Here is a 15,637-nt window from a genome sequence, read left to right as displayed (position 1 = left end):
GAAGATTATGCTGTCTATTTGGTGGGACCAGCTGAGTGTGGAGTACTATGACCTGGTAAAACCGAATGAAACCGTTACGGGGGACCTCTACCGACGACAATAGATGCGTTTGAGCCGTGCATCGAAGGAAAAACGGGCAAAATACAAGCAAAGACACGATAAAGTTATTTTGCAGCACGACAATGCTGCAAAATTACTTTATCGTTATGAAAAATGTTTTTGAAGTTTTGAATTTCACGCAAAAATAGTAGATTACATTTCCCCAACCTAATATTATTTTGATATAAGGTGCACCGAGTTAAATTGAAATGGAGGCCTTAACTTTTACTATGGATGATGGATTGACACGATATAATTTTTCAGTAACCTTTCAACCATCAGCCATTACCAGAATATTGGAATGCCTTAACGCAATCTGCGCCTTTGTCTACTTTTCCTCGTTTTTGAAATCAAAACAAACATTTTTGCGCGTTGACTAGATCGGTCTGCAAACTCTGATTTTTTTTTAAAACTATCGCTAGAATCGAACGCCAGGTAATCAAATACGGATAGTCAAGTGTAGTGGTTTTAAAAACTCAACTGAAAAATCTTTTCCGCATAGTTTTGAGCAAGTTACCCCATGTGCTCTTCAACCCTGGGGTGAGCTTAAAAAGCAGTGAAGATCGACTATTTTTGTATCTTTGCTGCAGGTGCCGGACGTTATTTGTCGGTGATTGCTGTATGAATGGAAGATGATAAATTCAAAATATAAGAATTATTCTATTATATTTCGTTCCACAGTATGTTGAGACAAGTCAAATTTGTTAATTTTGCAACTAGGAGTTGTTCAAATATTACGTATGGCATTTTTTCCATTTTAGTCTCCCTCCTCCCTACTTAACATGTAACAAATGCTCATTTACATAAAACATAATATATAAATATTTGAATGATCTTATGACACTCATTAGTGGTCGTTTTGAGGGACTCTACTCTGACATGAAAGCGTCTAAAATAGTATTTTTGATATTATTTTTTTTATCCCTTTTGTTTATTTTAGGTTCATTAGCATTTTAGCAGTAACAGAGCCGAATTTTAATCGTGTACATGTCACATGTTTCTCATTTCTATAATTAGCAAGTTTCCAATCACGGCAGTTGCCATTTTTCGGCGTTAGAGTATTCCCTTCTATACCATTGCATATGATTCACATTTACACAGTAGCTATTTAGGCGTAAGAGTTTTCCTTCTGTTCTTCCATTATCCAGTTAGACCGGACAGCGGAGACAGTTGATTGATCATTGTTGAGTTATTTATAGAACAGCAGCCCGATGTGTCTTGCAGAGCAGAGCAGTTGTATGGATGAATCGATCTTATTTCGACCGTGGATCGATCTCCATCGCTGATGATTGTTGCGTGGACGTAGTTATTCTGTAACAACAACAAAGATGATCAATGAAGGCCCTGAGTTTTGAACTCACGATCGATCGCTTGCTAAGCGAACGCGCTACCAATGTGGTTACGGAGACCCCCTTTTGATGTTATTGTTTCGTATATTAATTCCTAGTATGTAATGTACATTTTGCGTGTACTCCCCGCAACTCACGTGTTTCAAAACCCCTTCTTCCAATTGTTTTTACGTAATTCCTTCAATTTAGTGTTTTATAAATCAGTTGTAGATAGCCCGGGAAGCAGAACCGCATATTAAACTCATGATAGTTTCGCGTTTCAACTTACCCCCCTCTACGGGACAAGTTGAAACAATGCATATGATTGCTGAACATTTTAGAAATTGATGTTTTTCGAAACATTCAGTGTGAATCTGTATCTTTTTTATCGAAAGTCTTCTGTCATACCTTGTATATTTTATTTTATTTTATTTATATATACATTCATCGGACTTAACATGGTCTACATGAAAGAAAAACTACAAATATGCATGTGGGCAACAAACACTACGTTGAAACATAAACAATTAAGAGATTCATCATTTTTAAGCCGCTTAAATTATCTATTTGAGCTAAGCAGCTGGAGCACTTTCAGTTTGAAGACAGATGAGGACTCATTGAAATCAAATAAATGGTAAAACTCATTAAATGCTGAACACATGGATTGAAACTGTGAATTTTTTGTGAAATCCGAACGGTTCCGCGGCATACGCAGAAATCCGCTGCGCTGGCGAAGATTACGGGGTAACACGTTTGCTTGCAACGATTCCAGTAATATTGGGCTGTCCACTTCAGATGTAAGAATTTTAGCTGCCAAAACAGCTTTTGCAAGTTTTCTCCTTTTCTCGAGAGTAGTCAGTCCAAGTAACTGACAGCGAGCTTCGTAAGGCGGTAGATTCTGCGGATTATTCCAAGGTAACTCTCTAAGGGCGTACCGAATGAATTTACGTTGAATGGCTTCTATTCGATTCGTCCAGTTGCTGTGGTACGGTGACCACACGATTGAAGCATTTTCCAAATGAGAACGAACGTGTGCGCAATATAAAGAGCGAAGGCAATGCGGATTATCAAACTCTCTCGCAATCTTAAACATAAATCCAAGTTGTCTATTCGCTTTGTCGATTACGGCAGACTGGTGGTTTCGTAATGTCAATCTGGAATCAATCAGGACGCCTAAAACCTTGACGCACTCCACACGCTCAAGCTTTTGATCATTGATACGATAGTCAAAATAGAAGACATCACGGCTTAGTTTTCGATGGAATGAAATAACGATACATTTCTCAATGCTAATAGTCATTCTGTTCTTTTTACACCAGTCGTAGAATTTGTTCAGCAGTGATTGTAGAACGTAGTGATCGTCCAAACTTTCCACAACGATGTATATTTTCAGGTCATCGGCATATACCAGTTTGCACCTTCCATCAAGCGGTACAGTGACATCGTTAAAAAATAGTACAAATAGCAAGGGACCGAGATTGCTGCCCTGGGGAACTCCAGTTTCATTCACGAAAACATTCGACAACGAAGAACCTACTTTGACTTGCAGTATTCTATCCTTGAGGTACGATTCCAACCAGCGGCAGAGGCTACTAGAAAATCCGAGTTTAGCAAACTTCTTCAAGGCAATGTCGTGGTCAATCCTATCAAAAGCTGATTTCAGATAAGTGTAAATAGCATCAACTTGGTTACCGGATCCAGTATTGTCAATGCAAAACGTGATGAACTCCATCAGATTTGTATGAACAGACCTGCCTTGTACGAACCCATGTTGTTCTTGAGCAATGTAACTCCTGCAGCTGAAGCGAATTACTTCACTCACAATTATTTCCAGCAGCTTAGAGCCAGCGCACAGCGAAGTGATGCCTCTGTAGTTACGTACAGACCGCTTTTCACCTTTTTTGAAAACTGGAAACATGTATGATTTTTTCCATTCTGCAGGAAATTTTGCTTGTTCCATTGAAAGTCTGAAGATCTTCAGGAGTGGCGTTGATAGTGGTTGAATGCATCGTTTCAGAACAATTGCTGGTAGACCGTCGGGTCCAGGAGTATACGAAGACGCCGCTCTAAAAAGCATTTCTTCGGATACAAAGAAGCAGTCAACATCGACAAGATCAGCAGGAACAGTATCGAGAAATTCATTGGATGGATTTTCCGGACCAGCTTTGCCAAAAGCTGACGCAAAATGCTGCACAAACAATTTACATTTCGTTTCGTTCGTCGAGGCTGTAGAGGTTCCGAGTGACATAGTCAGGGGTAAACCATCTTCCTTGTGCTTTGATTTTACAAACGACCAAAACATCCTTGGATTGCGACGCAATTGCTCCTGGATTCTCCTCACATAACCAGCATATCTTTGGCGATTGTATGCACGGTAAGCAGAGCATGCTTCCTTGAATTGAGTCTTCGAATACATACACCGTTTCGATGAATATCTCCGAAGCGCCGTCGAGCGTTTGGTTTTTAAGTTTCGAAGCCTGCCGTTCGACCATGGTGGCTTAGGTGATGGTTTGAATCGGGGAGTATGGCTCATGAGCAAGTTGTTCACGATGAGGCCAAACTGATTAATCGACTCATCAACATCTGTACAGCTAAGAACAGCAGACCAGTCAGTCAATTCCAAAAATTTTCTGTTGGTTGATCGGTCACGACTGGTCTGCACATAAAAGAGGCTCCCATAGTGCTTATTGACGTGCATCCGTATTGCATTGACGTATATGCTGCAAACAGATTTCAATTTAGAGATTTAGGGCCTTATTCCCGTATCCACGTACACTTACGTTCCCACAACGCTTACATCTCACTTCACTTTGTTGTACTTATTCCCGTTTCGTGAAGTGTAAAAATGAACTTCGTGTATTAAGTGGAGTGGATACCGAAATGACCGTGTGTTCATTTCCAATGTCGTTTCTAAGAGAAACGTCAGTTGTATTTTGTTTTGTTTATCCTCGAGTTGTGTCTATACACCCAGAAAATGGATTACTAAAAAAAAGGTTCCAAATCTTTCGTAATTCAAACATTAGTAGAATGTACATATTTTCTGTAAATATTACCAATCGTTTGTAAAATGAATGTCAGATGCAATACACATCCCTACCAACGATTGATTCATTTTACTTCGCGGTGTTAGTAACTTTTACGATTACGATTACTAGCAACCGCGAAGAAAATGTAAATATAACATTATTAGTTATAATTGAGTTGAACGGCACTACTTTCCGATATTGATTTCTTCATAGAAGAATGTCGAATTAACCCGAATTCGGGACAGGTAAGTAATATTCTTGAAAATCAATTCAATTTATGTTCTTTAATTAATATTGATACATATTGGATAGCAATTATTCGTCCTCGTCTGCTGCGGGAGAATTTGAAGACATTACTTCAATAATAAGGAATCTGGGTACTTCGAAACACAAAAACGAACCCTGTCGAGTCCTGGATTCATCTTTATGCTATTAGATTTGGTCAAGGACAACTTCATAAACGCTTTGCAGATTGTGATCGGTGGTTCGATCAATTGGATGTTTTCCGGATTAGTCACGACAGAGGTTCCGTATCCACTGAGGCTGCGCGTCAAGTCAATATTGCAACGGGGCATGGAGTAGGCCTCACCTAATGCCGCCAGGGTTTCGTCAGCTTTGTGATATTTCCCGATTGTGTTTGGCTGAGAAGTAATTACACGCTGGTCCTGGGAGAGGATAATGGTGAGAATTGAGTAGTCTGGCGTAGCTATTTGTGGTAATGATTGTGTATTTTTTCCTAATTTGTAGCCGTGGATCAGACCCAATCGATGCAGGATCAGATGTCTATAGTTTAGATAGTTCAATGAATAATTTAAAAAAGTTAGTTAGTTCAATAAATGAACAAATATGCATACAAAAGATGAATAAATTAAATACAATATATGCATTAAGGTTGGGTTAACATAACATGTTTAGGGTGTATGTTAAATCAACGTTGAACAGAATGCTTCTACTGGGTTATACTGGTCGATTTAACATTTGTTTACCATTATTATCGCGTAATATGTACGAATCTGGGTCATGCGAATAGAATCAAATTGGTAGTCAAAAAGAAACCAATTGAAATGTCAATAATCAGGTAGGAAAAAAGTTTCTTTTCTTAAAATAAACCACATAGAGGAAGTATCGTTATGAAAGACAAAAATAATCTAATTAAATTAAATGAAAGAACTACATTTTTTCATCAATTAATGCGAGTGTTTGAAATCATGAAAGCACAACTGACAATTCGGTAGATTTGCCGAAATTAGTTTTGTTATTTTCAGAAATTTCAGTCTTATTGACTTCAAAACTCCTCTAAACTTAATTGTAATTCAATTTTACTTCTCGGTTTTAGTTATTTCGAACACTAGAGTTGTATTATTTGAACTTTTTCCTTTCTAAAAATACGAATTAAACAAATTACAACTTTTATTTCAATTCTATTTCGGTCACAAAAGGTTAATAAACAAAGCCCGAGTGATGAAAACGTTTGCTCTTTTTATATGGGGAAAAAAAGCTGTAAGAATTTTTTTCAACCAAAATGCACTTGAAAAATAGATTCAAAAATTATTGATCATTGGTAATATTTACCAAAAAACTCGTCATATATACTAACTTTTTGGGAGAGTGTATGATTATAATGAGCACGGGGAATCGCTCTGTTTACACAAGCGAGAGCGTGAAGTGTAAACCAGAATAACATCGGTGGATGAACTTGGTGTATTCATAATGAATTCAACCAAATCTCGCGTAACTTTTGAAAAGGTCCAATGTAACATTTTCGTCAACTCGAGAAAAACGTAGTTGAAGACCCGAACATTATTCCGCGAATTGTCTTAAAAGTTATCGATCTTTATCGCTCCTCTCACCACTAGCGATCGAGAATAGCTCTCCAAAACCAATCGTAGCTGTTGTTCCGTGATTTGAGTTTAAAGTTGAAGCCAAGGAGCGAAAATGTTACATTGGACGTTTTGACTGCCCGCGTTTGCACATTGGACATATTACGTTGCACGATAAGAATTTGAAATTAACTACTAAACAACAATCCAAAAATCAGCATTTCGTTCTAAAGACAGATTATTATTGTTATCACCCGTTGAATTGAACTGAAATCGATAACAACTACTGTAAGAAACAAAAACTCAAAACGACCGAAGTACGACTTCGTGTTGTTTTGACTGCTTTGTTACTTCGGACGTTTCGGGCATCGGAGGAAAGTGGCGTCCGAAGTAACAGCCGGGTGCTTAAAATCCGAATCTGTACATTGGATATTTTTTGTATCGGCGATAAAAAGATGAAGAAAGTAGATACGTGAACGATTGTTTTTGTATTACATTCAATTATTGAAGACTATTAGCGTGCATCCATTAACTCGATTTGTTTACATTTGTTACATAGGACCTTTTCAAAAGTTACGCGAAAAATGTTTACAGTGGCGTGCAATCCGGAATAAGGTTGTACTCACTCAACATTGTTTTCACTTGTAGTGTATTCGGGAATAGGGCCCTTAGTTATTTTTTAAGACAATTTTCAAGTTGAACATTGAGAATATCGTTTCAAATGGCCCCGGTGTACCTTATTTCATTAATCAGCTTTCATTTGATTGCTAGAACGTTTCTGAGCGTTACCATGCACTCCAAGCGTCATTCTTTCGTTTTCAAAAATTTTCTGTAGTGGTGTAGAAAACCCACTATAATTTTGTAAATATTGCAGTAAGTATTACTGTTAACAAGTAATTTTTTAGTCTGGTTTAGTTTAGTTTGATCGATCAAACTTTGATGTATATTAGAGGATTACTTAATCGCAAATCGCACCAGAAGTACAAAATGCACACATCAAGTTAACAATGTGTACATAGGAAATTCCAAAGTTCAATACTGAAAACTTGAAATTTTTAAATGATTTACATCACATCTTCGTCGATTTTCCATAAAGTGATGACATCTCAAAAAACACCTAAAAATTTCGATGTCGCACTCAGCTTCTCTATTTCTTTTGTAGGGTGTATAAAAATCAACAACAAACGTTTGAATTACGAGCGTTGTTCTGCTAAACATAAATAATTCATATTCAACACTACCAGGAACTGATATACGAGGTCTACTCAAAGAGTATCATCCAAGGCAGTTTTGAATGATTGGAACTCTGGAAAACTTAGAAAACTTTTATGTTCGATGACTTTGTTTTTGCATAATTTTGGTGGGATATAAAACACATACCTTGTGCAATCAGTTTTTCTCAAAATTTACTAGATGGAAACTAAGCGATATACATTCAAGTGTATAGTTTCTTTCAGATCACCTTAAAAAACTGTATTTTTTAATGCTACCCTTACCGAATAGAGAAAATGAAAGGCTCCATACAAAGATGTGCGTGAACACAAGAGACATTATTTATGTCTACTTATTTCAATGAAATTCACTCCAGCTCTCCAAATCGAATCATGTAGCTCTTCTTATGATAATGAAATCACTTAAAACAAATCTTTCCGTGATTGGAAACTTATAAAACGTTCCCATCCGATCGGTGTAAATTCCCAAGAAAACAGGGCGTATTTTGAGTCAACCCACCTATGCAAAACTTTTCGAGCAATACCAGTGAATATATTCATAAGCGAATTCAACCTAAAACGGCTGTTTACGATCTGGTTGAAACAACAAAATGCAAATTACGGGCCGGACAAAGAGCAATCATTTGAATAGCCAGGACTTCAGCAGGTGGCAAATCGTTCAGTTTTCCTTTCTGCCTTCTGGATTGGCGGCAAATTTTCCCGGTAAAGATTCAAGCCGATGAAACATAAGACTGCTTGCTCTCTCTCTGTGACTTGCTGCTTCTGTCTGATAAACCTTTGGAATTTTCATTTAACCTAGCTGTGCATCCAGTAAAGTGTACTTGTTGGCATTCATGAGCTAGCTGAGAATAACGAAACATTTCGTATCGGTAGAAAAAAAAATTCAACCTCATCTGATTATAATGAAGATATGCTTTTGTTCGAAAGTAAGGATAAATATAATACTGAATTTTGTACAAGTACACATTCTTCAGTACCTATCATGCAGAAACTATTGTCCTGAAACTCACAACTAAAAAGGAGGAGGAGTTAATGTTCGGGCTGATGCAGAGGATAGCATCAACAATTTTTCCCTGTTTCCACTCTTCTATTTCCCAGGACACTATACAATTTCACGGTACTTCGCGTCATTCCAATGCTCCTGAAGTTGCTCATGGCAATGGTTCACCAAAGAATAAGCAAAAGCAAGGGAAGCAGCTTTTCCCTCTTGAAAACACTTTCAATCTTGTGCCAGCCCGACACTAGCAGCTGGTTGCCCCATTCCGGGGCATGTCCTGATTGCGGGGGAAAAATTCTGTTCACTCAAACGAGTCAACCTTCTTATTACGTCTTGGGATTGAAGTTTCGTGCACGAAACGGTAACTTTATTCGCTGTACAACATCAAATTAACCTTGGATGAAATGGCGAGCTTAATACGACGGTGCATTCCAATATTTTGCATTTTATCTGGATCAAGGATGACACCTGACGAGTTCCGAATGCGAAATTTCTTCAATGCCGAGAAACCACTGTTGAAAGGAACAGTTTACCAGTGCTAGTGCAGTGTTGTGGAACAAGAATGCATTTGAGTATGTAGGATTAATCGCAGATTATTCACTTCCCTATCCAACCCCTCGAGCTATTTCAATCATTTGAGAAAGATCAAAGTATGAACTAATAACATACTTCGTACGGATGAAACCTTCCGATTACAGACGAACCTCGTACAGTTCACAGATTATGCTATTTCGAGCAGAAATGTATTGCAATGTATTGATTGAGATTGTTCTCATACGAATTACATGATACGCTTTCTGAAATTCGGATAGCTGATTCGGCATGTTACTTAAATAAAGTAGAGTAACCTCATTTCGGACGAAACCAATCATCCTCATCATCCATTGGTTATTTTTGGACATTTAGACGTTTATTTGATAACTAGTCACAGGCACTTATATTTCTTGTATCCGAAGATATATTTAGGCTATGTTGGTTTGATGTATATGGGGTAAGATATAATAACTTTTTTTGATTATAAAATAAGTTTCATAATTGATTTATTATTTGGTTTGTCGTGAAACATCTGAACCAGAATACCGGTATTCCGTACTTATAGAATGTATTGTTCCTCACAATTTCGCATGAATTACAACCAGATTATAATGATCCTCTATCATCTTCTAAAATATTGCGGATCATGTACCTGACGTACGTGTATTGTATTCAACTCGCGTTCAATTTAATTACAACTTTCGATATTAACTTAGAAAGGAACGAAATTTCATAATTAACTCCAAAAACAGATTCTAATTGTTATATTAAATTATCGGCCTCAGCGTTGGCTGATCGCTGTCTAGAGTGAAACAAAAACAAACGAAAGTCACTGAGTCAAATGATTTCTAGCTCTCGTCAGTTATGCTATGTTACATGCTTTTTACTTATGTTTATTTTATAGAGGCTATAAATTTAAAGGATCGCAACGTGACATGCGCGGAAAAACCTCCTATAAGCGACAAGCCGGCTGGTGAGGGGCGAAAAGAGGAACCTCAAGATATTTCCTGTCCTGTTTTTGATTGTGTTTCTGAAAGAAACTGACTTTTTCGATAAAATTCAATTTAACTGTCGGAGACGAATGAAAACTAAGTATTTAAATTCTCCGCAAACAAACAAAAAATAAGATGATGAACGCATACTTCAGACACGATCCATGAGTCATCCAACTAGTAACCAGATGACAGCTCGAAAACGCTTCTCTCAAGGCCAATAGTTAAGAGTTTAGTTTTAGTTTTCCAAATTGCCAATTCGACCAAAAGCATACTTTATGACAAACCGTTATTCTATTCAACAAACGCATAATTTATTGCACAAAATGATTTTATTGCACAAATGAAATATTTTCAAATAAACTCCCAGCTTCAACATATGACGTTGGGTGATCACTGCCTAGAGTGTCACTAACAGAATATGTCACAGCCACGTAATTCATATCTCCGTTCGATGTAACGTGACATGGGGCATCATTGTCGCTACATTACTTGCTATTTTTACAGCAAAACTGAGAGAGCATGAATTGCTTATGCCATTCGACCAAACAGAACGGCGAGATTTTCATTCAGATGACATTTTGCAGCTGTTCAATAGTTGGTTTCAAATATTGTATAATGTTCTTTATTCATTATTAATAGATGCGTAGAAACATTTCCTATCGATTGATGCAAATATCTGAGCAATCTATTGAGAAATGGCGGTACTTAAATCATATTATGTCCTCATTTAATTCAGCATTTAATTCGTGTATCACATTTATGTCACCGTCTTTCAGAGGACAACCGAAATGCAAATGATTGAGAAAATATGATTCAATTCTCTCACACAAAAATACCCTTATTTGCCGGCATTCAGCGACGTAATTCAGACATACAACAACATGAAAATCGATGCGCTGCATTCACCGAACGAAATTGCACTGTAGCTTGCTCGCTGGATTGAGATTGTGTTTCAAAACTCGAATCGCTTATTTTTACTGAATAATTTGAAAACGGACAAAAACGAATGCATTAGTGTCCAGTTATTGAGGGTACAACCAATGCTGACACCTTCACTGAAAGAATTAGTCCAATAACTTCCAAAATTTTTAATGTGTTCTTATTCCTTTATTTATTTAATTGAGCTCAAGTGGATAAAGAGCCATTATCTAGCAGTACATTTTCAATCTTAATTTTAAATATAAAGGGTGTGTCACATCAAATTGCATCACGGAAAAACGCTGTAGAAATTTAATTTTTAGGAATTATATCTTCAGCTTTCGCTTATAATCAGATAAGAGTGTATAGATCACGTTGGCCATGCTTCACTGTCAATTTTTCGTAAATTTGGAAAAATGTCGTCGAACGAAAAAGAGCGTCGTGAATTAATCCTGCGCACTCATTTCGAGAATCCGGAGTTGTCACATCGGGACATCGGTAAGATGCTGGGAATCGTCCAATCCACGGTCAGCAGAGTACTAAAACGATACTTCGAGAACCTAACCATCGACCGGAAGGTGAAGAACGGCAAAAATGGATGCTCCGTCAGTGAAAAAGATCACAAGCACGTAGTTAAGCAGTTTAGACGTGATCCGAGAAGTTCGGTCCGGGATGTCGCCAATAAGCTGAATTTGTCAAGTTCATTCGTTCAGCGGACCAAGCAGCGGGAGGGCCTGCGTACATACAAGGTTCAGAAGGCTCCTAACCGCTACGAAAGGCAAAACATGGTGGGGAAGACGCGAGCCCGGAAGCTGTACACCGAAATGCTGACGAAGCCGCATTGCCTGGTAATGGACAACGAAACCTACGTCAAAGCAGACTTTCGTCAGCTGCCGGGCCTGTTGTTCTTCTCCGCAGAGGACAAATTCAGCGTTCCGGAGGAGATTCGCAAGCAGAAACTATCCAAGTTTGCCAAAAAGTACATGGTGTGGCAAGCGATCTGCTCTTGCGGAAAGCGGAGCGCCCCCTTCGTGATGACCGGCACGGTAAACGGGCAGGTTTACCTTAAGGAGTGCCTACAGAAGCGCTTACTACCACTATTGAAGCAGCACGAGGGCCCGACCATCTTCTGGGCGGATCTCGCTTCGTGCCACTATTCAAAGGACGCGTTGGAGTGGTACGAAGCCAACGGGGTCACCTTCGTGCCAAAGGAAATGAACCCGCCAAACGCGCCGGAGCTTCGCCCAATAGAAAAATATTGGGCGATTATGAAGCAGGCCCTCCGGAAGAACCCAAAAGTTGTCAAATCGGAGGTGGACTTCAAGAGAAAATGGATTTCTGCTAATAAAAAAAAACTACAACCTGACGTTGTACAGAACCTTATGGATGGGATAAAGAGGAAGGTGCGAGCATACGGCCTTGGGCTCGAAGTATGAATAAAAAGAAAATGCCAAAAGTTGTTTAATAGTTTTTATTTTACTGTCAAAAATTTTCAAAAGGATCGGTCTACTGGGCGAATTTCTACAGCGTTTTTTCTGTGATGCAATTTGATGCGACACACCCTTTATTATAACTATTAGGTGTACCGGTTAGTTTCTTCGGTTTTACAACAGATTTTTTTTATCCCATTTATTTATTTAAGGCTCATTAGCATTTTAGATGTTACAGAGCCGAATTTTAATCGTGTACATATCATATGGTTATCATATCTATAATTAGCACATTACACAGTAGTTGTCATTCGCCAGTATTCCTTCTATACCATTACATATGGTACATTCACACAGTAGCCATTTAGGCGTAAGAGTATTCTTTCTGTTCTTCCATTATCCAGTTGGACCACCGGACAGCGGAGACAGTTGATTGATCATTGTTGAGTTATTTATAGAACAGCAGCCCGATGTGTCTTGCAGAGCAGAGCAGTTGTATGGATGAATCGATCTTATTTCGACCGTGGATCGATCTCCATCGCTGATGATTGTTGCGTGGACGTAGCTATTCTGTAACAACACAAAGATGGTCAATGAGGGTCCTGAGTTTTGAACTCACGATCGATCGCTTACTAAGCGAACGCGCAACCAATGTGGCTACGGAGACCCCCATTATGAATGGGTTGTTTTCTCGCTTCGAGAGAACTGCCGGCGCCATTACAACAGATGGCGTAACTTGATTATTCTTCCAGTGAATCAACTTTCCAGACATTCTTTGGAAAGCTACTGTCATTGTGCGTCTTTTTCAATATATGTCAAACAGTTGAAACGTAAACAACATTGTTTTTTGCCAAAATTCATTACATGACCAAACTACGTGCTCGATGTCATGATTTCTTTCTAATGATCACGGTAACCCCTTATGCCAGGTAAGTATGATGTCATGATATCCTTGCATAAATTGTTAGTAGCAAGATCTATGTTAAAGAGATCCGCATTTAGCGCAGAATGATTGGATATCAATCTGGACATTGTTCTAATAAAATTTCTGTCAAACTAGGATTTCGTTGATACTTTGGGGATAACAGAGTATGGCCATCTTCCAAGTATCCAAGATACGATATTTGTCTTTCTAAAACTGTGCCTTGCATACTACCCATCTTTGCGAGTATATCCGCTTTCTCATTACCAGAATCCAAATGAAAGTGATTCAGATATTTTTATCAACAAGAATATTCAATGCATCCCTAATTTTGATAAGAAAATGTGATGCCTTCGACTGTTGTTTCAAGGTTTGAATGACCTGTATACTGCTTAACTATCAGAGAAAATAAAATAGTGATCAGGGGGTAAGGACTCAATGGTCTTAATTGCTTGATATATTGCAGCCGGTTCGTCAACATACACTGAACAAAGGCCTTCAAGTTTATGGAAGCTAGTGTGATGTTCATTAAAGATACCAAAACAAGTGGATCCGTCGATTCTTGAACCATCTGTAAAAAAAAAACTTCTTGAGAAATTGATATGGATATATTTTGAAGCGAAAATATTGGGCTGGGGAAAAATAAATGTCTTATATTGTCAATATACGGCAACACTTAAACATATCTTGTGTTGTACTTATCGCATCGGGTCATACTATACGGCTATTTAAAGACGACAATCTGTGCTACAAATGTCGTTTTGACAGTGTTGTGATTGTCCTTTTCAGTCTCAAGTTACAGCGCGTCAAAGATGGAGTCCACCAAGCAAGAAATTCGCCATATTTTACGTTTTTACTACCTGCGAGGTAAAACTGCAACGAAAGCGGCCGAAAAAAATCGTGTAGGTTATGGACCCGATACTGTAACGATTCGCACAGCACAGCGTTGGTTTGATCGATTTCGTTCTGATGTAGTGGCTGTCGAAGATACACCCTGTACTGGTAGGCCAATCGTCGTGGAAACCGATAAAATCGTTGAAATCATCCAAGTAGACCGGCATGTGAGCACTCGCTCGATTGGCCAGGGACTGGGTATAGACCATAAAACCGCTTGGAACCATTTGCAGAAGATTGGATTCCAATAAAAGCTGGATGTATGGATGACACACGAGTTGACGCAAAAAAATCTTTTAGACCGAATCAACGCCTGCGATGCACTGCTGAAACGGAACGACCTCGACCCTTTTTTGAAGAAGATGGTGACTGGTAATAAAAAGTGGTACGTACGACAACCTAAAGCGAAAAAAGTCGTGGTCGAAGCGCGGTGAGCCGGCCCAAACCATCGCCAAGCCCGGATTGACGGCCAGGAAGGTTTTTGCTGTGTGTTTGGTGGGATTGGAAATGAATCATCCACTATGAGCTGCTCAACTATGGCCAGACCCTCAACTCGGTTCTCTACTGTGAGCAGCTTGACCGTTTGAAGCAGACGATTGACCAGAAGCGGCCAGAAATGATGAATAGGAATGATGTTGTTTTCCACCAGGACAACGTTCGGCCTCACACATCTTTGATGACCCGCGAGAAGCTACGGGATCTCGGATGGGATGTCCTATTGCACCCACCGTGTAGTTCGGACCTGGCTCCAAGTGATTATCATCTCTTCCGGTCCATGCAAAACGCTCTTGATGATACTAAGTTGGCCTCAAAAGAGGCTTGCGAAAACAGGCTGTCTGAGCTTTTTGCAAATAAGGAGGGGGGGGGGGGTTTAGAAGGGGGGGGGATAATGAAGTTGCCTTCTAAATAGCAACAAGTCTGCGAGCAAAACAGCACATATTTGACTTAAATTGGATAATTTTAAGAAATTTGACGCTTTAATTTCGATCACAAATACGACATTTCTTTTTCCCCAACCCAATTAGAGATTTTAGAAATTAACGACGATCGCAAATGACCTGAAATGTCTCGAATTTCTTCCTTCATAGAAAGATCGAAATCAACGGAAGATCTGTAGACGTTCGGGAAGTTAACATTATTGAAGATGTCTGTTGAATGTTTTATTTCTTGAGGAATGTAATGAGAGTACAGATCCACGGATCTCGACTGTTGGTTCAATTCGAGAAACTTCTTACAATTTTCAATTACTAATGGGTTCATGATTCCGTTCCGGATTAGGAAGCGATAGAACAGTTCTTAAAATCGAACCCAGTTTTTGAATATGTTTGTGTTTCGAGGAAATCAAAGAACGTGTTGCATTTGAAAATTGTTTTTTTTTCCAGACAAAAGAAAAAACAATTAAACAAATGGCTAAGTTGTGATAGCATGTGATTTTCCCGAGA

At 38.7% G+C, this 15,637-nt stretch overlaps 1 protein-coding gene across 3 annotated transcripts in view; it reads left to right on the top strand.

Moving 5' to 3' along the window:
* The window catches only part of LOC129776416 (protein eva-1-like), a 416,080-nt gene that overhangs the window by 8,173 nt on the left and 392,270 nt on the right, over positions 1-15,637 (top strand). The gene's annotated exons all lie outside the window — the stretch shown is intronic.

This window comes from Toxorhynchites rutilus, chromosome 3 (assembly GCF_029784135.1).
Source record: "Toxorhynchites rutilus septentrionalis strain SRP chromosome 3, ASM2978413v1, whole genome shotgun sequence".
Taxonomy (NCBI): Eukaryota; Metazoa; Arthropoda; class Insecta; order Diptera; family Culicidae; genus Toxorhynchites; species Toxorhynchites rutilus.
This window is presented reverse-complemented; position numbering and strand designations above follow the sequence as displayed.